Source organism: Erythrolamprus reginae, chromosome 3 (assembly GCF_031021105.1).
Source record: "Erythrolamprus reginae isolate rEryReg1 chromosome 3, rEryReg1.hap1, whole genome shotgun sequence".
NCBI lineage: Eukaryota > Metazoa > Chordata > Lepidosauria > Squamata > Dipsadidae > Erythrolamprus > Erythrolamprus reginae.
Window position 1 is genome coordinate 220,554,918 of NC_091952.1, and position 24,915 is coordinate 220,579,832.

Below are 24,915 nucleotides of genomic sequence, written 5' to 3' on the forward strand. Positions count from 1 at the left end.
TGATTGCTTATCATTGCTTGACTTCTTATTGCACATAAGAGATCCACCAAAAGAGTTAAATGACATGACCCAAAAATAAATGCTGATGTTTTTTGTTGCAAGCCACTCAATGTTGGATGTTGTGTGTGATTATAGATCATCCACTCTGATGCAGAATGCATTTTACTGGTGATAGCATAGATTGATCTTCATATTTTATACAAGAGTGCTTCTTGGCAGTGTAGAATGGAAGAGTTACAAACACTGCAAATACTAGGCACACAGCTTTGCATTAAATGGATTTCTGAAGTGGAGCCATTTTAATGCTATTTCCCACTGCATTCATTTGGTAAACAATGACCTATAATATAAAATTCTGCAACTCATTCTCAGTAGTGTATACTTAAAAAATGAAAATTATTATTAGAATTAAACAAAATTACATATTCAAATCGTTAACTGAACTGGAGAAGAGCTATACCAACCATCTAGAATATCTGGCTTTTCCACCATCCTCAAGGGTCATATATGCAATATTACAACAAGAAGGAAAAAGTTGTGCAGACATAGATATCTGGTTCAGTTAAGCTCCATTTGACTCAGCTAATAAAAATGGGAATCTGTTCTGCATCCACATTTTCTTTTGTTTTGTGACTGAAAGAAGAACTAAGGAAAAGAAGGTACAAACCAAATCTCGGATTTAAAAAAAATCTGAATTCTGCATTGTAGAACTCCGAATCCAGAATATTGTGACAACAAAGAAATCTACAGGATCCAATATATTGGCCAAAATGTGGCTGCAATCCCTATCCCTTTTGTATATTGTGGGGCACCACGATACACATAAAAAGGATGGGTGGTGCTTGAATTGCAATAATGCAGTGCTTCGATTCTTGTCCTTAGCGCCATGCAGAAACCTCTATCTGGGAAGTGAGCAATGAAAATATGAGATACTGTATTGTTCTTGATACTTTCCTTGATTTTCATCCCTACCCTCTGATTATATGGAAAATTAGAGCAGCCAAACAACTGGTATTCCTATTCCTTAAAATCAGGAAATGAAATGGAAATGATATAGAAGGAGATTAATCAGATCTATAATTTTCTCTACTGTTAGAGATACATAGAGGTGGAATCGGGGGTGAAATTCAGCAGGTTCTGACAGGTTCTGGAGAACCAGTAGTGTAAATTTTGAGTAGTTTGGAGAACCAGCAAATATCACCTCTGCTGGCCCCAGAGTGGGGTGGGAATTGAATTTTTTGCAATATTCTTCTACCAGGAGTGGGAGGGATCAGGCATTTTGCAGTATCCTTCCCATGCTGTGCCTATTAAGCCACGCCCACAGAACTGATAGGGAAAAATTATCCTATAAAGTACAGTTTTATTTTTATTAGAGAAGCAATTCAGATGGACATGATCAAACCCAACATTGTAGGGGAAGTGGAATGTTTGAAAGTATAATGCTAGAACTTTTTTAGAGCAGGACCAGCAATGACATCTGCCAAAGCATCGAAGCAATTGATGCACTATTTTCACATATTAATGAAGTAGTATTGGAGCTCAAGTTTTATTATTGTTCCTGACAGATTGGCATGTAGAAAATAATAGGAGTAAATACATCAGTCCTTTTGGTGAGTGAGGTTCTTAATTAACAGGAACTTTTTAAACAGAAAAAGAATCTTTGCACTATAGTTGCATTTCTAATTAAGAGGTAAATGAAAATGTTTATATAGTGTTTGCATTGTTCTACAGTTAAAATCTGGGGAGGGACTAAATAGTACTACTGAATTCAATACAGTTATGTTGAGGGAGCTTTGCCCATTGCATGTACTTAATGGAAACATTTTATTACTTGCTTGCTTTAGGTCATTTTATTTCCACCTATATTGTAATAAACTGTCAGGATGAGTAACTAGATTCTTCTTAGGGCAGATGTCAGAATTTGCTGCTGAATTTTGTAATTTAACATTGCAACTCTTATTGGATTTGTCATGTATTCAAATTCTTAGGACATTTTCATATGTATTGTTGAGGAAACAAGTTTATTTGTGCATCTGATTTTGCCTTGCTAAATGTGAATACAATATTTATTCAGATTCATTTCATATTTTTGGAAGATCAGACAGGATCTTTTTCAACCCTATTCCTGCATGATTTAAAGAAGATAGTACTTATCCATCCATCCAATGAAAAATTGAAAGCATCCTCCCTATTCCGTCAGCAAATCATTTATTTTTTAAAAAAGAATCAACCTCAAAGCCCAGGGCAGAACAAAGCTGCCTCCTGCTTGCAGTTTCTGTCATGGAAGAATTGACTGGGAAGCAAGATGTATTATGTCCACAGGTGTTCCTTGATTTATCAAGCTAGTAACATTATCAAAAGGAGACAGAGCCAGCATCCAGCAGGGGGTTCTGTCAGATAAATCCCATTTTGGCTAAGCTACCAACAAGAACCTTTCTTTTTCTGTGCTCGTTTCAGCCAATTAAAAATAAAAAATGTGATTTCTTCCATTCCAACTTGATCTTGCTCCAAATTAGAAAAGAACATAGGATCTTTCTGAAGTAACTTTACTCTTAGAAGTGGTATTAAAATATTACATCTTTCAATGCAGCTTAATGATTGCCATCTCCATGAGACAGTTTCGGCCCTTAGGTATCTGCAGGAAACTCTCATGATGCAAAATGAGGTACAATCTGTACAATGATGTTATCACAGAACAGTCATGATCATAGTTCCCTCTAAGCTGAACAGTGAGCAATCGCTCACTTAAAAATCATCATCAACTCAGAGTTTTTCAAACCTGCCCAGAAGCTGAGAGGGAAAGAGTGAGAGGGAAGGAGAGAGAGAGGAAGAGAGGAAGAGAGAGAAACAGATAGAAAAAAGAGAGGAAGGAAAAGAGAAAGAAAAAGAATGGGAGTAAGGAAGAGAGAAAGAAAATCAAAATCTAGTTTGAAACTAGCTCAACTATTTAAGTGGCATTTTGATATTGATAGAGTTGCCCTATTATGAGCTCACTGTTATAGACACACAGTACAGTATTTTATTTTGAAATTCTCTGAGGCAAAACAGGGTGGGTTTTTATTTGTTTGTTTGTTTGTTTGTTTGTTTATTTATTTAATATTTCTGTGCCGCCCAGTCCCGAAGGGACTGCCGCTCAGACACTATACTTTTCGCCCCCCCCCCCCCAAAAAAATTTAGAGGGAACACTGGACATGATGTACCTGCATTATGGATAAGCCGTGGTTCAACCGTTTTATATATAGTATTTTATTTTTTTAGCCGTTTTATTATTTTGTTGGAGCTTGCTTATTAATAGGTTGCGTGCAAATTAGCCACTTGGGTGAATTGATAGAGTCATGACTTCTACCTCTGGATAAAGAAGCCTAACATTGATCTGCCTGCAAGTACTAAGTTTATTGTTTACTCATGTCAACAAATGCATATACTGTACTTGATTGCTGTACCAATCAGAAACATTACAAGTCTTATTTTGTTTTACTGGAAGACACACCACTTTCTTTGTTTCCTTACCATGTTTTGCAAGATTTAACAATCTTGTCTTAGCTTGTGTTACTAATAAGAAACATAATTTACTTTGCTTGGCTATATGTCCAGTCAACCTATGAAAATAATTGGTATTTGGTCTGGGGTATGCCAATTTTGAGAGATTATTCCTGGATATTTTTCTATCTGCACTGGGTAAAAAATATTTTAATATCTCCATCTCTGGTTTACTTATTAATTGGACTGAGGTCACCAAGCATTAACCCAGTCTTTTCTGGGACAACTTGATGACTGGTACAAGAATGCAGGTCATGACATTCGCACATTAATTTAGCACTCACATTTCATCATTCTCCTCATTTCCCCTGTCTGCAGCCACCCATGCTATCTTATGCTTGGTGTCATCTTCTGGCTTACTGTGGGCTGTCTTGGCTTCATTTTGCTTTTAAACATCTGACAGAAATCATTGCAAATATGTAATTAACATCTGTGTACTTTGGTCCATTACCTACAATTATATGTACAAAATAAATTATAAACTGAGTTTTATAAAAGAGCTTTATAAAATATTGATTGATAGATTAATATCAGCAGATTCAACAAAAACTCTTGGCTGTTTACAATATTAAAACAGAATAAAAACAAACAATTATAAAGACACAAAGTCTCATAAAGTGCTAAATATAATGGTGACCATACAGTTTTCTGTGCAACTACTTTGCCTTTAACCACTTCTCGATGAACAATAATGAATGTCGCAAACTAATTTTGAGGGAAAGCATGTTGCATGAAGTAGGCTTATTTCAGGAAAACTCTTAAGAGCATAATCCCTCTTCCCCTACCTACAAGGAACCATAAAAACCTGAAAAGAGATCTGCACTAGGCAAGTTGGATGGGTTCCCTCTTTGCAGGAACTGCAACTAGCTTAGTGTTAAATCAAGTGGGATTTTATAGGTCAAAATGAGTGCTTTGCATTTGTACCTGGTGTTGTACATACTCCTGGTCAGTTGGAGGATGATGAAGAACTTGAGGACTTGGATACAGATAGTGTTTATGAATTAGTGGTGGGCCCTGGGTTACAGGTAGTAGAACAGGTGGGAGGCCAGCCACAGGATGTTGCTATGAGTCCAGAATCTAGCGAGGAAGCATCAGACGTTCGCTGGGTCAATCCTAAATTCAGAAGGGTCCAAAAACGTAAGGAACAGGTGTTTGGAAGAAGATATTAAGGGGAGGAATGGGTTAAATAGTGGAGTGATGTATTTGGTACTTCAGGGTGCCAGTGGGGAAGAAGGATGGGGTTTCAATGTTGTAGGGCTAAAATGAAAGGTGTTTCCGTTTAGCTCCCAAGCAAGCAAATGCATTCTGTGTTATTTTACAGTCATTTCTGCTGTGAGTATTTTGAATCATGCTGTGAGTACATAAATCTTGTTAAACGGAGGAGGCTGGGAGGAATGCATGAGGAATGCAATTAAGAAAGATAACGGGAGGAAGAGGAATGTGCTAGATTGCATCAGCGGAATCCCGCCCGGCCGCTCTGTTTAGGGTAACCCGCTCCCTTCTTAATCAGAGGGGAGTTGGGGAGCCCTTGCAGAGTAGTGCCGAGGATTTTAACACGTTTTTCGCTGATAAAATCGCTCGGATCCGGGCCGACCTCGACTCCAATTGTGAAACAGAGTCGACTGACAATGAGTCAGTCGAGGTGACTGGGGCTAAACGTCTTTGTCCATCTGTCTGGGGGGAGTTTGACTTGGTGACACCTGATGAAGTGGACAAGGCCATTGGAGCTGTGAGTTCCGCCACCTGTTTACTGGATCCGTGTCCCTCTTGGCTGGTTTCGGCCAGTCGAGGGGTGACACGGAGCTGGGTCCAGGAGATTGTCAACGCCTCCTTGGGGAGGGGGTCCTTTCCGCCACTTTATAAGGAGGCGGTTGTGCGCCCCCTCCTCAAGAAGCCTTCCCTGGACCCAGCCGTGCTTAATAACTACCGTCCAGTCTCCAACCTTCCCTTCATGGGGAAGGTTGTCGAGAAGGTGGTGGCACTTCAACTCCAGCGGTCCTTGGATGAAGCCGATTATCTAGGTCCTCAGCAGTCTGGATTCAGGCCCGGCTACAGCACGGAAACTGCTTTGGTCGCGTTGATGGATGATCTCTGGCGGGCCCGGGACAGGGGCTTGTCCTCTGTCCTGGTGCTCCTTGACCTCTCAGCGGCTTTCGATACCATCGACCATGGTATCCTTCTGCGCCGGCTGGAGGGGTTGGGAGTGGGAGGCACTGTTCTTCAGTGGTTCTCCTCCTACCTCTCCGGTCGGTCGCAGTCGGTGTTAGTGGGGGGTCAGAGGTCGACCCCGAGGTTTCTCCCTTGTGGGGTGCCTCAGGGGTCGGTCCTCTCCCCCCTGCTATTTAATATCTACATGAAACCGCTGGGTGAGATCATCCAAGGGCATGGGGTGAGGTATCATCAATATGCCGATGATACCCAGTTGTACATCTCCACCCCATGTCCAGTCAACGAAGCAGTGGAAGTGATGTGCCGGTGCCTGGAGGCTGTTGGGGCCTGGATGGGTGTCAACAAACTCAAACTCAACCCAGACAAGACGGAGTGGCTGTGGGTCTTGCCTCCCAAGGACAATTCTATCTGTCCGTCCATTACCCTGGGGGGGGAATTATTGACCCCCTCAGAGAGGGTCCGCAACTTGGGCGTCCTCCTCGATCCACAGCTCACATTAGAAAAACACCTTTCAGCTGTGGCGAGGGGGGCGTTTGCCCAGGTTCGCCTGGTGCGCCAGTTGCGGCCCTATTTGGACCGGGAGTCATTGCTCACAGTCACTCATGCCCTCATCACCTCGAGGCTCGACTACTGTAACGCTCTCTACATGGGGCTACCTTTGAAAAGTGTTCGGAAACTTCAGACCGTGCAGAATGCAGCTGCGAGAGCAATTATGGGCTTCTCCAAGTATGCCCATATCACTCCAACACTCCGCAGTCTGCATTGGCTGCCGATCAGTTTCCGGTCACAATTCAAAGTGTTGGTTATGACCTATAAAGCCCTTCATGGCACCGGACCAGAATATCTTCGGGACCGCCTCCTGCCGCACGAATCCCAGCGACCGGTTAGGTCCCACAGAGTTGGCCTTCTCCGGGTCCCGTCGACTAAACAATGTCGTCTGGCGGGACCCAGGGGAAGAGCCTTCTCTGTGGGGGCCCCGACCCTCTGGAACCAGCTCCCCCCTGAGATTAGGATTGCCCCCACCCTCCCTGCCTTTCGTAAACTCCTTAAGACCCACCTTTGCCATCAGGCATGGGGGAACTAAAACACCTCCCCCTTGCCCATGTTGTTTTGTTGATTGATTGACTGTGTGCCTGTTTTTTATATATACTGTTTTGTTTTTGTTTTTTTTATGAGATTATTAATTTCAATTGGAATCTGGATGGGTGGGCATTGGATTTGGTATTGTGTACTGTACTGTTTTTTTATTATTGTTGTGAGCCGCCCCGAGTTTGCGGAGAGGGGCGGCATATAAATCCAATAAACCTAAACCTAAACCTAGTATGAACTGTATTTTGAATACGGAAGGGAAGAGAATAAAGATGGAGTTTCTTTATTTATGAAATACAGTGATCCCCCGATTATCGCGAGGGTTCCGTTCCAAGACCCCTCGCGATAATCGATATTTCGGGATGTAGTGGTGCGGAAGTTAAAATACCATCTGCGCATGCGCGCCCCTTTTTCCATGGCCGCACATGCGCAGATGGTGGAGTTTGCGTGTGGGCGGCGGGGAAGACCCGGGGAAGACCCAGGGAAGGTTCCTTCGGCCGCCCAACAGCTGATCTGCTCCGCAGCGCGGCAGATCAGCTGTTGGGCGGCCGAAGGAACCTTCCCTGGGTCTTCCCGCTGCCCAGGCAAAGGGGAAACCCCAAGATCGCTTGCCGCTTGCCCGTTCGCCCGCCCGCCCAGCTGCTCGCTTGCCGCTCGCTTGCCGCTCACTTGCAGCGCGGCAGCAGCGAGGAGCCGAAGATGGGGTTTCCCCGTTGCCCAGGCAACGGGGAAACTCCATCTTCGGCTCCTCGCTGCTGCCGCGCTGCCGAGCAGATCAGCTGTTGGGCGGCCGAAGGAACCTTCCCTGGGTCTTCCCGCCGCCCAGGCAAAGGGGAAACCCCAAGATCGCTTGCCGCTTGCCCGTCACCCGCTCGCCCGGCCGCTCGCTTGCCGCTTGCCGCTTGCCCGCCCGCCTGGCTGCTCGCTTGCCGCTTGCCCGCCCGCCCGGCTGCTCGCTTGCCGCTTGCCGCTTGCCCGTTCGCCCGCCCGCCCACCCGCCGCCCGCCGCTCGAGAGCAAGAGGGGGAGAGATAGAGAAAAAGAGAGAAGGAAAGAAAGAGATGAGAGAGGGAGGAAGAGAGTGTGAGAGAGGAAGAAGCAAGATAGAGAAAGAGAGAGAGAAAGAAAGATGAGAAAGGAAGGGAGTGACGTCATCGGGTGGAAAAATCGCAATATAGCCTTTCGCAATGATCGGGATCGCGAAACTCGGAGGATCACTGTACTGCATTTAGTAAGAGTTATTTATAATAGCTAAAGTTCTACCATAAACCAGAACACCTGGAAGTTTAAGATAACAATTATGGTATGGGTGTTAAAAGGCTATCACAACTTTGCCAATATATGTCCCATTTCATTTTGCATAAAATGCTATTTTCCTTTATTTTTTCCCTATAGTTAAAATTATTACACAAATATATAGCACTAAGAATTAAGGTAATTTATGGTGTTATACATTTATTTAGCAAGGAATACATATATTTTCTATGCATTTTGATGTTTCTATTTGAAATGGTAAAGCATAGTTTAAATTCAGTTGAGATAAAATAAAAATAAAAATTAATGGCTACAAAAGGATTTATTTTAATTTTCACCATGAACCTGTATATTGATTGTGTTATAAATAAAAGATTTTACTCTAATAAACCTAAAGGCATTTTAATAATCTTGAAGACATTTTCTCTCAAACTGAAGGCTGTGGACATTTTCCACTAAACTACATTTCTTCTAATAGAAACATAAATGAGGAATAAGTCTTTATGGCATAAGAAGTTGTACATTAATAATGAATGGGTACCAAATCATATTAGCAATCTTTATAGTGCTTTGCTTTGCAAGGCTGAAACACAAACAATCAAATGAGCTTTATTCAGAACTGTTGGGTTGAATCAAGATTTACTCCCAGAACAAAAAACTCCTAAAAAAATAAGAAAGAAGATGCTAATTGTCCCTTCCCCCACAATATCTGAATGGGCACCTTTTATACTTTTATATTAAAATTCTCACTGGATTGACATGAAATCATGGAGAAAGCAAGCACCATATATCATTCTCCTCTTTTCCCCAATGTGAATTCTGTTGCAAGTCCCAGATTCAGCCAAATGTTTGCTACATAAATACTTGCACACATTCACACACACTTTCAAAGAACTGAAGCAATAATAATAATAATATTTAAAATCCTCAAAATGATTTTCATAAAAAGGCATTAGAAGATAATGAAAAATTAATTGGCTTATGAATAACCCATATTCTGTGCAGAATAGCTAACTAAATTCTTAGGCTTACTTTCACAAAGTTAGAAAATTAAGGATAACTAAAATGCATCATTTTATAAAATAAAGACTGCATCTATGCAAAGGTTTTCTATATCTGTACTTTCTTTTTTCTTAATTTTTATTTTATCTTTTAAGTATAATAATAATAATAACAATTTATTAGATTTGTATGCCGCCCCTCTCCGAAGACTCGGGGCGGCTCACAACAATAACAAAACAATATAATAGTAATACAAATCTAATATTTAAAAAAGTATATATAAAATCCCAACAATTAAAACCATACAACACATGCATACCAAACATAAAATATAAAAGCCTGGGGGAGGTGTCTCAGTTCCCCCATGCCTGGCAATAAAGGTGGGTCTTGAGTAATTTGCGAAAGACAAGGAGGATGGGGGCTGTTCTAATCTCCGGGGGGAGTTGATTCCAGAGGGCCGGGGCCGCCACAGAGAAGGCTCTTCCCCTGGGGCCCACCAAATGACATTGTTTTGTCGACGGGACCCGGAGAAGGCCAACTCTGTGGGACCTAATCGGCCGCTGGGATTCGTGAGGTAGAAGTATATTATTTGATTAAATTTTCTCCAACTTTCCCCTAGAATCTTCCTACTGTTACACCCTTTGCTTTTTAATTAATTTTTTTTGCAATGAGTAGGTTCCCTATCTGCTCTTTTCGTGCCACTGTAAATCCAAGTGAAGTCATTTACATGTTTTTGCTTTGTATTCTTTGCCCTTCTATGTTATTTTCTTGCTCCTCCAATATTGTATTGTCTGCATGTTTTATGTCATCCAACATCACTCTTATAGTCTTTTTTAAAGTTTATTTTTATTTTTAAATTGGCCAATCACTCACCGGACATCAGCACCTTGTTCACTCAACACACCTGCACAGTATTTATATCAAAGCAATCTCTACACCCTGACAATCCACATTTCTTCTTTCTGGTTCATTTGATGTGGCCACCTTAGCTTCTTAGTGGCTCGCAATGGTCACTTTCCTCAGCTGCTGGTTTCAGAGGGTTCAGGTGACCCTCTGGGGAAATTGCCTTTCCTCTGTTTGTGTTGGCTCTTGTCTCTTTATCCACTGTCCTTCCAGGACAGTTTAGGTCAATGAAGACCCTGAATCAGCTGGAGAGTTGACATTTCTTTGGGAGCCCCTAAAGAACACGTTGTCTCACCATAGCATTGGCCACACCCCTTCACTATATAGCCCAATCTATAGACTATTTCACTTCATTTTTGTCTTACAGTTAAGGTATCAGACTAGATACCCAGGCAGTGCCAGGAATCAATGCATAAACAAAACAACACCAACAAAACAAACTACTACAAAACTTTAGTCAAATATTCTTGTGAACTCAAAAATTTCATTTTGTTTTATCCTAATAAAAGTACCTGCCAGTATGATTTTTGAATCTTTCTTCCTATGAATTCCTATAGTTAGTTTTCTTTTGACTTTAAAAAAACAAGATTTTGTCACACAGTCAATTCCAGAAATATTGGGGAGACATTTCTTCAGAAATGTCCATTTTTGTATGCTTGGATTATTTTCTTTTTTTACTACACTTACCTTTGAAGTATACTGCTGCCAACCTGCCTTCCATTGAGGACCTGTATACTGCACGAGTCAAAAAGAGGGTGGGGAAAATATTTACTGACCCCTCACATCCTGGACACAAATTGTTTCAACTCCTACCCTCAAAACGTCGCTACAGAGCACTGCACACCAAGACAACTAGACACAAGAACAGTTTTTTTTCGAACGCCATCACTCTACTAAACAAATAATTCACTCAACACTGTCAAACTTTCTACTAAATCTGCACTTCTATTCTACTAGTTTTTCTTATCATTCCTATCACCCATTTCCTCCCATGTAGACTGTATGACTGTAACTTGTTGATTATATCCTAAGATTTTTATTAATATTGCTTCTTCGTTGCTTATTTGACCCCTATGACAATCATTAAGTGTTGTACCACATGATTCTTGACAAATGTATATTTTATTTTATGTACACTGAGAGCATATGCACCAAGACAAATTCCTTGTGTGTCCAATCACACTTGGCCAATAAAAATTCTATTCTATTCTATTCTCTTCTATTCTACTCATGTAATTAAGTTTTTTTAGATTGTTTTTATTTAATTGTTTAAATCAAGCATTACCAAAATTGAAACTATGTTTTTATCAACATTAATATTAGTTATCAAAAACAACCTTGAACTTAAGATAAAAAGCAATAACTTGTCTGGCTTCACATCTATTTTTAATGCACCAGTGTTCAATGTAGCATATTGTGTGGTTCTACAAATGGGGAAAGAAAAAAACAACACATGGAAAAATCTTTGGCTTGCTGAAAGCTTTACAGTTTATTTTCTGTGAATATCTGCCATCCCTGGATTAACAAGCTTGTCCACAGTTATTTAAAAAATCTGTATACAGATAACAAGGAATAATAATGACTCTATGGCTTATTAATTTTACTTCTACAGTGTGTCAAATGGATCAATGGAAGCTCCAAGGAATCCATAATTGCTCCCTACCAGTTGTGGATACACATGAAAATTTTATCCTCTGTCATTGAATTTCTTTTGCCTGCTTACATACCACAGATGCTTCGGATGGGCTCTTGGGCAATTCATCATTTATTTGAAATGTACCATGCAAGAAAGGAAAACCATATGGCTGTAAATCTTTATATATCTCTGCTGAGTCTAGTAGCATCCAGGAAGATAAACTTTAAAAATGGAGCCAATGAGGACAAAATTCCATTGCTACAAAATTTAACTTCCTTTTACTTTTCCCAAACCTCTCAGTAGGCAAAATTCACTCAATTTTTTTTTTTAAAAAAACATGGTAACATGGCAAAGAAGCCAATTTAAACCCTTGATGCAGTGTCATGGTTCAGCCTGACACTCCTGAAATAGTATTTGCTGAAGCTACACTTTATGGCTGAGTAACTTCCAATTTCCATTTTATAAAAGAGTAGGACAAATATCTTCCAGGAATAAGGACATAGAACCTCCTGACAGCCTAGTAAAAGTAGTGGAATTTTATTTTCATTTTAAATGTACTCATGCAATTTATATAACATTTCAATCCTCGTGGATTCCAGGACATTAACTTCTAATTAAATACACATGTTAGTAACTATCTTCACAGAAGGCTTTTTGCATGGCTCCCCCAACAGTGATACATTTCTAGGCAAACATTCAAACAATTATTAACTTGATTTTTTTTTTGTCAGAGTCCAGGTAAGGTTACACCACTGAAATGGCATTGATCATGCCTGCAGATGATCTCTGGAGTGCCTTTGACACTGCAAATGTCTTGGCTTTCCTAAATCTCTGGATAGGCTTTGATGTTGGGGGTGGGGGAAAAGCACCTGGAGAACCTCTAAATCCCACTCCTAGCTATCCTCATCCACCACGTCCCGCCCAGGAGTACCCATGCATTTATTTATTTATTTGTTTGTTTGTTTGTTTGTTTGTTTGTTTATTAGATTTGTATGCTGCCCCTTTCCGTAGACTCGTAGACCCTTTTGGACGTAGGTAAGTGCACATGGAGGCTTGGGGGGGGCAAAAATGTGCTGGAAAGGCCTCCAAAGGGTATCCAGAGACGACGGAGGCCATTTTTGCCCTCCCAGAGGCTCAAAGAAAGCCTCTGGAGCCTGAGGAGGGCAAAAACTCCTGTCCTGGGGTACAGGGTGCCAACTAGGCCACACCCACCATGACCATGACCATCCAGCAACCATCAGAGAACCCCTTTCTAAAATTATTGAAGCCCACCCCTGGATCCATCTCATGCCCTAATTCCATACATTGCTGTACACATCAAGAGTCCATGATTTTTTAAATTGTTGTTGCTGTAAGATACCCAGAATTATGGTAAATTCTCTTTTTTTGTACACCATTCTTTTCTTTTTTGTTGTTGTTAGTGCTGAACATATGCTTTTGTTTTGTTTCGTTATCTTCATTTTCCTGTTTTGCATTTTAATTTTTATAATAAAACAAACAGTAACGGTAGTGGTGGCGGTAGCTGTAGCATTAGCGGTAGCGATAGCGATAGCTATAACAATAACAATAACAACAACAACAACAAAAACAACAACAAGAGGGACAACCAAACACGGTTGTTAAATAAATACAACAAAAGGCTTTTGCACATTTCAAGGCAACGTAGTAGCTATTAAATTATATTTAGGGCAAATTTTTCATTAATAATATTATTTTCAATGATCTTCCAAGAAAACCATGGATACTATGTAATAATATGAAAAACTGTAATGTACATGGTGTTTTTCAAGATTTAGTTTTGCAAACTGAAAAAATATTTGATTGCTTATCGTTTTTCAAGCAGAGAATGTGCTTTTCATGCAGAATGTTCCACTCTTTTCACCTTCAATGAAAAGCATTTACCTGAGGCCTTGAGTGACTTGTCAAGGGCAAATCAAGGGCAACCACTCAAGGCTAGCTAATTCAAGGATATGACCTTTCATAGAACATAATTCTTGGTTTGCTATTATTTCTCCCAAGGCACTGTTTTATATTCTGTCAGTGTCCTGGTGAATACTATTTTTAATTATCCACATTTTAAGAATTGACATCCTATTTTGCAATGCTGATTATTTCAGCATAGCGTTTTGAAGATAATTGACATCCAGTATAAATAAGATTTGGCATATATATTTGATTCATGAACAAAATTCCAAACATACATGATACATTCAAGATCAAAGTATTGTGAAAAATGTTCTTATGAGAATAAATGGCAGCCATTTTAGAATCTCTTAAAGTTTTTGGTTTGTAATAACAATTTATCTGCATATGGTTTCTGGGATTCGAGATTCATTATAAGAAAATCATGCATTTAAATGGACAAAATAATCACAAATGTTGGATTTAGTTTTTATATGGCCTTGAGGTATGCTCAAATGAGAAAGAAGATCTGGTTATAAATAAAAAGTATTTTATATGATTAAATATTTTTTATCAAAAGGCAACTACTCATTATTATATCAACTGAATAATATTTTATATTCTTACATAAACACATTTAATGCCCTTGTACAATACCCGGGGATTAAGGAAACAGGTTAAGGAATAGTATATGGAAAGCTCATAAAATAAAACAAAAGAAAACAATAAAATCACATTTAAATTTGGTTCCAGAACAACATCAAGGATGGAAAAAGAAATTTGAATTTTAAAACTAAATTTTAAAACTATATTTATTAAATTCCTTATTTTAATTAAGCAATCTGGTGAACAATTGCAACACAATTATCTAATTAGTATCATTTTGAATTTACTGAATATTCTTCAAAAAGATTTTATCAGATTTTTCAAGTTTCATACTGATGAGTGAAATACAGTATTAGCTCACGATTAAATAATGTGCAGATTCCATTTTTGTACAAGTACAAAAATACAAGTAATGAGATATTCTTACAAATATGTGGATTTGTTGACAGCTATAGGTTTTACAAAGAAGCCTGTAGTTCAGTTTCGTAAATCCGTCACTATAGCTCCCAAGGAAATAAAGACACTGTTTCTCTGGTGATACAATACAATAGCATTATCTTACAAATGCAATCAATTTCTTCCAGAGACAGTTGTTTCCTTCATAATTCAAGGTTGTTCTTTTTAAAAAGAGAGCCCTGTTTTAAAAACATTAGGACCTACATGATATGTTTCAGCAAATTGCCATTATAATTTAATGAGACATTATTAAAATACCAAAAGGCTATGCCTCAAAGGCCTACACACCAATTATTCCACTTTATGGAATGAAAGCATCTATGATGCATTTCAGACTCAAAACTTGCTCTTTTATCCAGTGGGGCAGACAAAGCACTGAGTTTACCAGACAGATTGTACCAACACAGAAAATATGATATATACTTTATCAAAAAGAAGCTTACTGTTGAGGGCAGAACAAGGGTAGACATGGTGTCAACAGGCAGAATTGGACCCTCAGATATTTCTCTTAATATATGTCAGGATTTCTACCCTATGTGGCATTTTGAGAAATGCTTTACACAGGTATGGGTTCCAAGATTTCGTGTGTGTGTGTGTGTGTGTGTGTGTGTGTTTATGTTTGTGTGTTTGTGTGTATGTGGCCATCAACCTTACTGTTATATATTGTATCAGGTGGATAATCTCTGGATAATCTCCAAGCATAATGCAATAGTCTAATCAAGTACTAATTGGAGCATATATTATTACAGGAATCCTAACCTATAACTACTTGTTCTCTGACTCAACATTTCTTATGAATCTTTCCCGGAAACATTTTTTTAATCTCTGCTCCTGCAGTTAAATTAGAATACGGTTCTAATCCTTGCCAAGCACTAGAAAGCAGTGAGGATAAATAGGGCAGAAAAATCCCTTATCACAGCAGAAAGGAAGATATTTTTCATTGTTTATTAGTATTTATTTGACTGATATTTATTTATTTATTATTTATTTTTATTTATTTATTACTTAGATTTGTATGCCGCCCCTCTCCGAAGACTCAATTGATCTGAATACTGAAGGAAACTCTTGCTGTCATCCTTATTTTATATTTTATCTTCCTGTGAATTAAGGCGGACTCTGAGGCATTTTCATAAGCTCCTTTTTTGGCATGGACTTGGTGCTTGTTTATCAGATCATGGCCTTGGCAGTAGATTTTTCCCTCTGCTTTTCCAGTCAACCTTCTATTCTGACTACACTTATGTATTAGCTCCTGGGAAATCATAACCTCTATCTCTTTATCTGGATTCATCACCCAAATTGTTTACAAATTAACATATCAGTAACTTGAGAAATAAGTATCCTCAGGGATTTGATAAAAAACATATTTTTTTTAAAAAGTCATAAAAGTGGCTGCAATTGTGCAATCAAAATTTCATGTTTTTGCTTTATCTTTTTTTAATGTGCGTCACGCTATTGCTGTTGGAAAAAGGATCAAATAGCCAGATTTAATTGTTATGCCCATAATTAATCACTTTGTTATGTGGCTCACACAACTTAAAGTTGTTTTTAATTTTTTTTTTAGAAGTTTTAATACTATTTATATGTTTTAATTTTTGTTGTGAGCCACCTAGAGTCCCTGTGGAGATGGGTGGCATGTATTTATTTATTTGTTTGTTTGTTTGTTTGTTTGTTTGTTTGTTTGTTTGAGTTTTATGCCGCCCTTCTCCTTAGACTGAGGGGGGCTTACAACATGTTAGCAATAGTATACTGCCCCCACAATCCGGGTCCTCATTTTACCCACCTCAGAAGGATGGAAGGCTGAGTCAACCTTGAGCCGGTGACAAGATTTGAATCACTGACCTTCAGATCTACAGTCAGCTTCAGTGGCCTGCAGTACAGCACCACCCGGGCTCAAATCAAATGAAATCAAATCAAATCAAACAAACAAACAAACAAATAGTGCCTTAGAACAAAGGTGAAATGTGAATGATGGCCACAAAATTCTGATTCATCTGCACTCAATGTTGTATGATGCCAATTAATTGCTTTGTTATGAGTACCCTAAGTACCACAAGTCTTCAGGGTGTCAACTACTAGCAGCCTAGGAATGGAAGAGCATGAAAGATGGTACAACAGCAACACTCCCATCTCTTTTGTCACTGGGCCTTCATAGCAGCACAACATCACCTTAAGCACTTGATCGCCTAAGGAGGGAACACTATTATTATATTAGTTCTCTTCAGTGAAGGGCTACCAAACTTTTTACTACCACATTGTGGGCATGGCTTATGCGTTCCCCCCTGTCCGTGCAGCAGCCCACCCCTGATTACACCAGGAGTTGCCAACTTTAAACACTCAAAGAGACACAATTGTCTAACCGTAAGCCCCCCATTCAATTCTGAAGCCAACTGGAAATCCAGGTCCCACACCATAGAGTCTCCTCCTAGTGCGGCGTCCTTTTTACTTTGCCAACCAGAAGTCCAGTTTCCCCACCAGAGAGTTTCCCCCTAATGCAGTGTCTTTTTTCCTCTACCTATGCTATCCGAAAGTTCTATCAATTGTGGGGCCAACCAGCGACAGAGAGCCATAGCAGAGGGATGAAAGAGCCACATGCAGCTCCAGAGCCATGGGTTGCTGACCCCTGCCTTACACAAACCCTCATCAAGCCCCAACCCACTCCAAATCAGTAGGAGAATTAAATATAGTTTTGTAGAAGTGCAAGGTTCCTGAGTTTAGGAGAGGGAGCCAGTAGATTGAACCCAACTCCAGTACATAAGATGATCTCACAAGACTCTATGATACAGTTAGAAAGTTCTAATGATCAATGCATTTAGCCCAGCTAAGTCTGATCTGTATCTTAGAAATCTTGATCTGAGGCACATCCTATGCCCTTATTAGCTGATTTTTACTTTGCCTGTTTCTATTCTCTGATTAAGTCCTAGATAAGTAAATTCAATTAATAGGGACACTTATTAGACAACCAGGTTGACTATCTGACTTGGAAATAACCTGAACAATATCTTTTCCTTGTTCCCTTCTGTTCTGTTCTGACCCCTATGACAATCATTAAGTGTTGTACCACATGATTCCTGACAAATGCATATTTTATTTTATGTACGCTGAGAGCATATGCACCAAGAAAAATTCCTTGTGTGTCCAATCACACTTGGCCAATAAAAATTCTATTCTATTCTATTCTATTCTGTTCTGCTCTGGCCTACGCAGATCGGAACTAAGGTCACCTTTTTCACAATCCCTATTAGCTTCAAAGCTAGATTATTCTGTCTTCTGGGACATTCATAGTCCACATAAAGTCATTTCTGAGTAGCTTTTGGTCAGATCTTGCTGTTTGGCATAATTATGTCACTGGGCAGAGAAATCCTTTTACAGGAATCCAAGGCCTTCCTTGGTGAAGAAAAAGCCTCTTGCCAAATCAACATTTTCCATCAAATGTTGAATCATACAATTTGCTGCTGTCATTAAATATTGACCAACACTGGTGTGTTTAGTCACTCAATTTTCCATCAAGTGAGCACTTTTTCTGTAGTGAATGCATACAAGATTTTGAAAACAACTTACTTTTCTTCATGTTACTAGTTCAAATACATACCTCAACTTATGGCTGCTCCCCAACCTTTTTGATGAATGTACTGTACAGTGGTACTTCATCTTACAAACGCATCTTCTAACGAACTTTTCAAGATATGAACCCGGTGTTTAAGATTTTTTTGCCTCTTCTTCCGAACTATTTTCACCTTACAAACACAAACCACCACTGCTGGGATGAAGGGTTTCTCTTTTGAAGGAAGAAAAGGGAGAGGCTGCTTGGAGAGAGTGAAAGAGTTTGCATTAAGAAAGCAAGGAGAACTGGAGTGCTTGCAGAGGCACTGAAAGGGTGTGTTTTGAAGAAAGAAAAGGGAGGGGCGGCTTGGAGAGAAATGTTTGGGATTTTCCTGAAGGATTTGCATCATTAGCTTTTACATTGATTCCTATGGGAAACATTGTTTCGTCTTACGAACTTTTCACCTTACAAACCTAGTCCTGGAACCAATTAAGTTCGTAAAACAAGGTATCGCTGTATTCTGTTTGTTTAACAAAATAATAAATGTTTAAACCTTTTTTTCTTTGCATAAACTTAATTTCTAAAGCAGGGATGAGTTCTAACTTACCTCGCTGCCCAGGTGCTTCCTTCTGCACCATATAACTATACCTTAGTGCGCACGCACATGCTTTGTACATATGTGCATGCGTACTGCCAAAAAAAATCTGAATTTTTTTAAAGCCAAAAATAAGATGGTGACACATGCGCAATGCAAGGAATTTGACAGCTCAGGTGACTAAGTAGTTAAAAATTGTTTTAAAAAAAGGTTCAGATCCCCCGCTCAGCTGATTATCAAACAGCTGATCTTCAGAATTAAAAAAAAACTTTTTAAAGCATTTTTTTTACTACTGATTGAGCAAACTGGTAGCATTTGTTACTACTGTTTCAGGCGAATTGTGCTGAGCCAGTAGCATTTCACCTCTACTGTTTGGGATAGTTTCCATCAGTACTCAGGTGGACTACCTGCTTTTTATTTATTTTTTTAGCAATACGACCTTTACAAATCCTGCAAATAGAAGCAGTTTCTTTTTATGGAGATCTTTGTTTTAATGGCTTTTATTATTTTTAATTCTGCTTCTCTTTTTAGATCATAAAGTAGAAACAAATGGCGATGTGATAAAACTTCCAGGTTCCAAATTAGTTGTACGTGTCATATTGATCAGTTACAAATGTTCCTAATTCTATCATTGTATAAGCTAAGCAATATTTTTGTTAAGTCAACATAAGGGGTAAAGGATATAGAAAAACTGACTCAACTAGGCACAGAATTGTGCTCAGCATTGATTTAAAATAGCATTTGAGGTTTTGACAATTCTAGGGCACAGAATATGTCTAAACAATTGTCTTCACCAGATTGCTAGTAAAGGCTATGGGTCCTTGGTAAGGAAACAGAATCATTCCTAAATTAAGGTTACAAAATGAGAAAGATAAATGGAAAAACTTTGGCCAAAATTAAAACTTTAATAGACTAGATTGTCACTGATGTTAAATTAGCTAACTAACAGGAACAATATTATCCCTAATGGAAATCCTACCACAATCTTTTCTTTTCTTTCTTTTTTTTCATTTCTTTTGGAATAGAAATCCTGAGAACATGGAAATGAAATTTTAAAAATGTTATCAATATGCTGCTGCAACCTCTTAATTATAGATATTTAGTTCATCATAACAAAAGTATTTACATTCACTTTGATGCACAGTACTAGTAAAATATAGAAAGTTCATTCTTCCATACACAACAGAAGGAAGCTCCAGCAATACAGGTTGTCAATCCCCAACATTGCTCTTCATATACACAGGGTCCCTGTCTCCCTTAATAAAGAAGATTCCAAACTCTGCAGAGATTTTTTGTTATACAGCTTATTTTGTAGTGAAGGAGCTTGGGAATTAAGGAGACTGTTCCAAATCTCACCTGACTATGGAGCTCCTTGGGCCATTTGGGGCAATTACTACCTCACTGGGCAGCTTATACAGAACGCTTGCTGTACTGCCTTGAGTTCACAGGAATGAATCAATACTAATGATGTCCTTCTTCTTGACATCAATTAAATGTCCCGTTAAGGCTGAATAAACAGCACATGTCTCGCATCAAACATCAAAAGCAAGAACCATTTAAAAAATAATAAGATTTTAAAATATTGTGAAATTTCATTTATTGAATTTATATAGCCCCCATCTGACCTTCATAGCTTTGACCAGCTTACAATGAAAGATAAACAGCATCCAAAAAAATCCCCTAAAAATAAAACAACCCTAAAACAATACAAACTTTAAAAACAATTAAAAGATATTAACAAACAGCTCCCAGGGGAGGTCAGCCATTCAAGAACATTTTATAAGTTCCACACCATTCTTTGATCCCTGGGCCAGATGGCAGACATATCTTTAGATCCTTCCAGACTATCTTGATTATTTTAATATATCCCATTCTTCCTCCCACAAAGAGCATTTATACTGATTTATAGCACTGCATTTTTCCATAACGATCATACAGAGGTAGTCATGTTCTGCCTGTTTGAAATGCTGCTGGTTGCATCTAATAAACTGTCCCTACAGGCAAAGAAAGGTAGAAAGGCATGACATACTAATTATTCCTTTCCTTTCTCCCTTATTTGGACCCAGCAGGAAGTCCTTCACCTGTCATTCATTATGGGCATAAAAAACTCTTTTAGAGAGAAACAGAAGCTTACTGTCCAAAACAATTTTTTCTTCCTTTTCTTTTTTTTTCTCACTGACATGTTTATAATCCTTGATTTTTCTACTAACTAAAGAAGGAGTGTTGAACCAGCAAAACTACAGTAGCCAACTGACTGCTAACAATGCCCTTCCATCTGCCAAAGAGGAAAATAGCTACAGCTCAGTCTTCAATAAGAACCAAGAAAGAGCTTATCTATCAACAAATTTCTGAGTCAATCAGTATTTATTTATTTATTTATTTATTTATTTATTCATTTATTCATTTATTCATTTATTCATTTATTTATTTATTTATTTATTTATTTATTTATTTATTTTGTCCAATACACAATGAGGGTTTTAGTGGGTATATATCTATATACACATAGTAAAATACATGATGAAGGTTATAGAGGAGATACTCATAGTAAAATATATATAAGAAGTAATAGAAAAGAAGGTATAGTAATAGAACATATCAATGAAAGAATAGAAGAAGAGATATAGGAATACAAGAAAGGTATAGGAGATATAGGAAAGCAATAGGACAGGGGACAGAAGTCACTCTAGTGCACTTGTACTCGCCCCTTACTGACCTCTTAGGAATCTGGATAGGTCAATGTAGATAATCTAAGGGTAAAGTGTTGGGGGTTTGGGGATGACACTATGGAGTCCGGTAATGGGTTCCACGCTTCAACAACTCGGTTACTGAAGTCATATTTTTTACAGTCAAGTTTGGAGCGGTTAATATTAAGTTTAAATCTGTTGTTTGTTCTTGTGTTGTTATGGTTGAAGCTAAAGTAGTCGCCGACAGGCAGGATGTTGCAGCATATGATCTTGTGGGCAATACTTAGATCTTGTTTCAGGCATCTTAGTTCTAAACTTTCTAGACCCAGGATTGAACGTCTAGTCTCGTAGGGTATTCTATTTCGAGTGGAGGAGTGAAGGGCTCTTCTGGTGAAGTATCTTTGGACATTTTCAAGGGTGTTAATGTTTGAGATGGTAGGTGGGCATGTGTCATTTCTCTTCAGGTAACTCAAAGCTGTAACTCTACCCCAGTTACCTACTTCTTATATTATCCAATGATTTGGCATACGCAAAAACAGGTTAACGTCCACAGTTAAACAGTGCACACGGTTTACTATCCACTCATAATCATAGAAGTGAAAAATTTACTTTGGATAATGAAAGGAAATTAAGACAACAGTCAACAATATTTCTAGTTGAGGTGAACAAGTTATGGCTTTATCCTTAACTTAGTCTCTCAGCATCATTCTTTGGCTATTTCTTCTCCTCAAATGTTCCTAAGCAAACAGAGTGGGTATCTGCATATGTGGTAAAGAGGATGTATGCCGAATTATGGAATATAAATAAGACGGTTCTTACATTTATGCCTTTGTGAACTTATACAGCATGTAGTTATTCATGGGGAGGGGGAAGTGCTGAAGTACATAGGCATTTGATGCTAATATAGCATAGCCTTTATAATGTATAAAATTGATGGGGTAGCTTCAAGAGACAAAGAGCTATATAGTCCTATAATACCAGAAAATGCAGTGATTTTGGAATCTAACAAGCCTCACAATGGTTCCACCTTCTACTGAAGCTGGTTCTACTTATCATTTCATGAAAGGAAGCCATAAGGTTCTCTGTATGCCAGAGAAAAGAATCCCAGTTCGGACCAGTTAATCTAAACCAGTAGCAATTCACTGGTGATGTCACAGAACTGGTTTGATCAGTGCCAGTCCATAGACGACGACGCCAGTCCATAGACGCCGCCAGTGCCAGTCCATAGACGCCGCCATCTTTCTTTTGGAATTTTTTTGGCGGATTTTTTTTTTTTAATTTTGGGGGGATTTTTTTTCTTCTGAGAATGCACAGAAGCTGAGTTTCCAGCATTGCACCACCATCTTGTTTTTGAGGGAGGGGTTGTTGTTTTTTAGCACTGTGTATGCAGGCACCTACTAGGTGTGGCCACATGACATGGGAGGAAACAAACCGCCAGTGAGGTAAGTTAGAACCCACGCCTGAAAGGGATGGTGGCTCATTTTCTATCCTAATTCAATCAGCTTTAACTATTCACTGAACCATACATACATTTAATTTCATTTGGCAGTAATGTAAGCTTAAAACAATCAGATTTAAATTATGCAGCAAATCAACTTCATGCAAAAAGGTGATACATGAATACAAGTAAAAGGATGCTATGATGGCACTTTTTTATGTTAATGGTGTTATTGTCTGTTCTGTCGGGCTCTCTGGTAAACTTCTCCCAAAAATCCACACATACAAATTTCAGACACACACACGTTTGAAAATTCAAAACAATGTTCTTTATAATGAAAATTCATTTAAACCAAGCCCTCTTTTGGTATAGCAAAGAGCACTCGTCTCCAAACAAACTGGTAATTTGTACAAGTCCCTTATCAGTTCTGTGATACTTAGCTTACAGCTATGAGGCAATTCACAGTCCTTCTTCTTTCACAAAGTGAAACACACTTTGCCCTGGTTTAGTTTCAAAGCTGGGAAAAATCAGCACACAAAAGGTCAAAGTCACTAAAGCAGTCACGAAACACAACGATCAGATAATCCTCCACAATGGCCAAACCCACAGGCTGCTATTTATAGCAGCCTCACTAATTACCACAGCCCCACCCAACCACAGGTGGCCTCATTTTCTTTGATAATAATCTCTCAGTTGTTGTTGCCTATGCATCTTTCTCCGCATGCGTGGCTGTATCATTAACTCTTGTTCTGAATCCAAGGAGGAGCTAGATAATTGATCTCCTTCTGAGCTGTCTGCCCCACTCTCCTCTTCCCTGTCACTCATGTCTTCTTGGTCAGAGGAGCCTTCATCAGCAGATTCCACCGGGGGCAAAACAGGCCTGCAGCAGGTGGATGTCTCCCCCACATCCACAGTCCTTGGGGCAGGAGCTGGGCCAGAGCTAACCACAACATTGTCATTGTTACCGTAGGATAATGTTCCCAGTAAAAAAAAGTGTTCTCCAAACCCTTTTCAAAAGCTATTGTTTTTAATAAATATAATCAAATTAGATGGGAATGTACATTACCTTCCAACTAACGAGCATAGTAGAGAATGCACACATTCTTTTAAGCTACACACCTATGGCATGGAAATTTGCAACTGTAGAACAGAAATCAATTTTTTATGCATTTAGTTTTGTACATAAGCAGTTCATCGTGCAAGGCTGAGGTGTGCTTAATCAGATATGTAGAAAATTAAATACAAATAAATCTATCTGTATTACTGTTAAATTAATTCTGTATAATATAATTAGGATGAAGGGATTAGGGCATAACAATATTGAATGGGACGTTAGTGTTCTAACTATAGTTAATGTTATAATTATAGCAAACACCAATGATTAAATATCTATAATTTCTTATGATTATTTGCCTCATAAATCCAAACCATATGTAGAAGTTAGCACAATTTGATCAAATGAGAGTGTTGAGGACTAAGTTGGAATTTCAAGCATTCAGAATTTGTGCTACATTTAAAACTAGAGATATAAAAAGTCTGAAGCTATCATATATTCTATAACTAAAGTATAATGTAATGGTGATCATATTTTGTTTAGAATTGTGGAATTAGGAAAGGGATGAACACTCTTATTCAATATATATATAAATTTTTATATTTTAATATAATCTTAAATTGCACTAAATATTGAATACTTAATTTTCCATTAGATTCTTTTAGTTGGACACATCAAATCCTTTCTTTAATTCCTTTTTAATATACTTTCTCAAGTATTGCAGGAGGGAAAGACAAATTAAATTTTAGACTAAAAAATGAAACTGAGAAAAAATTAAATTACTAGAACCAATCTATACACCATCTCTCAATATATTGTATATCCTGTTGAAGTACTGCAGAAGAGCCTCTGGGATATTTTATTCACATCAAGGCAATATTTTTGATTTTTAAAATGTCATTGTTTCTGACTTTCAGCATGGCAAAGTCTTTTTTATTAGTTGACAACTGTATGAGTAGAATGCCATTTTTGACTGATACTTGGATGTGTATTGCAAGGTAAAAGAATTGGAATCAGTCATATAAGGAAGATACAAACACTCAG

General features: G+C 38.5%; 1 protein-coding gene across 3 annotated transcripts in view; it reads left to right on the forward strand.

Annotated features, from left to right (window-relative positions):
• The window catches only part of STMN2 (stathmin 2), a 224,397-nt gene that overhangs the window by 137,884 nt on the left and 61,598 nt on the right, over positions 1 to 24,915 (forward strand). Inside the window, exon 1 of one of the 3 annotated variants that reach the window (XM_070747966.1) lies at positions 12,587 to 12,627. The exons of the other annotated variants lie outside the window; for them this stretch is intronic. The gene's annotated coding sequence lies outside the window, so the exon portion shown is untranslated. Of the gene's footprint in view, positions 1 to 12,586; positions 12,628 to 24,915 lie in introns of those variants that run through there. 3 annotated transcript variants of the gene reach the window in all.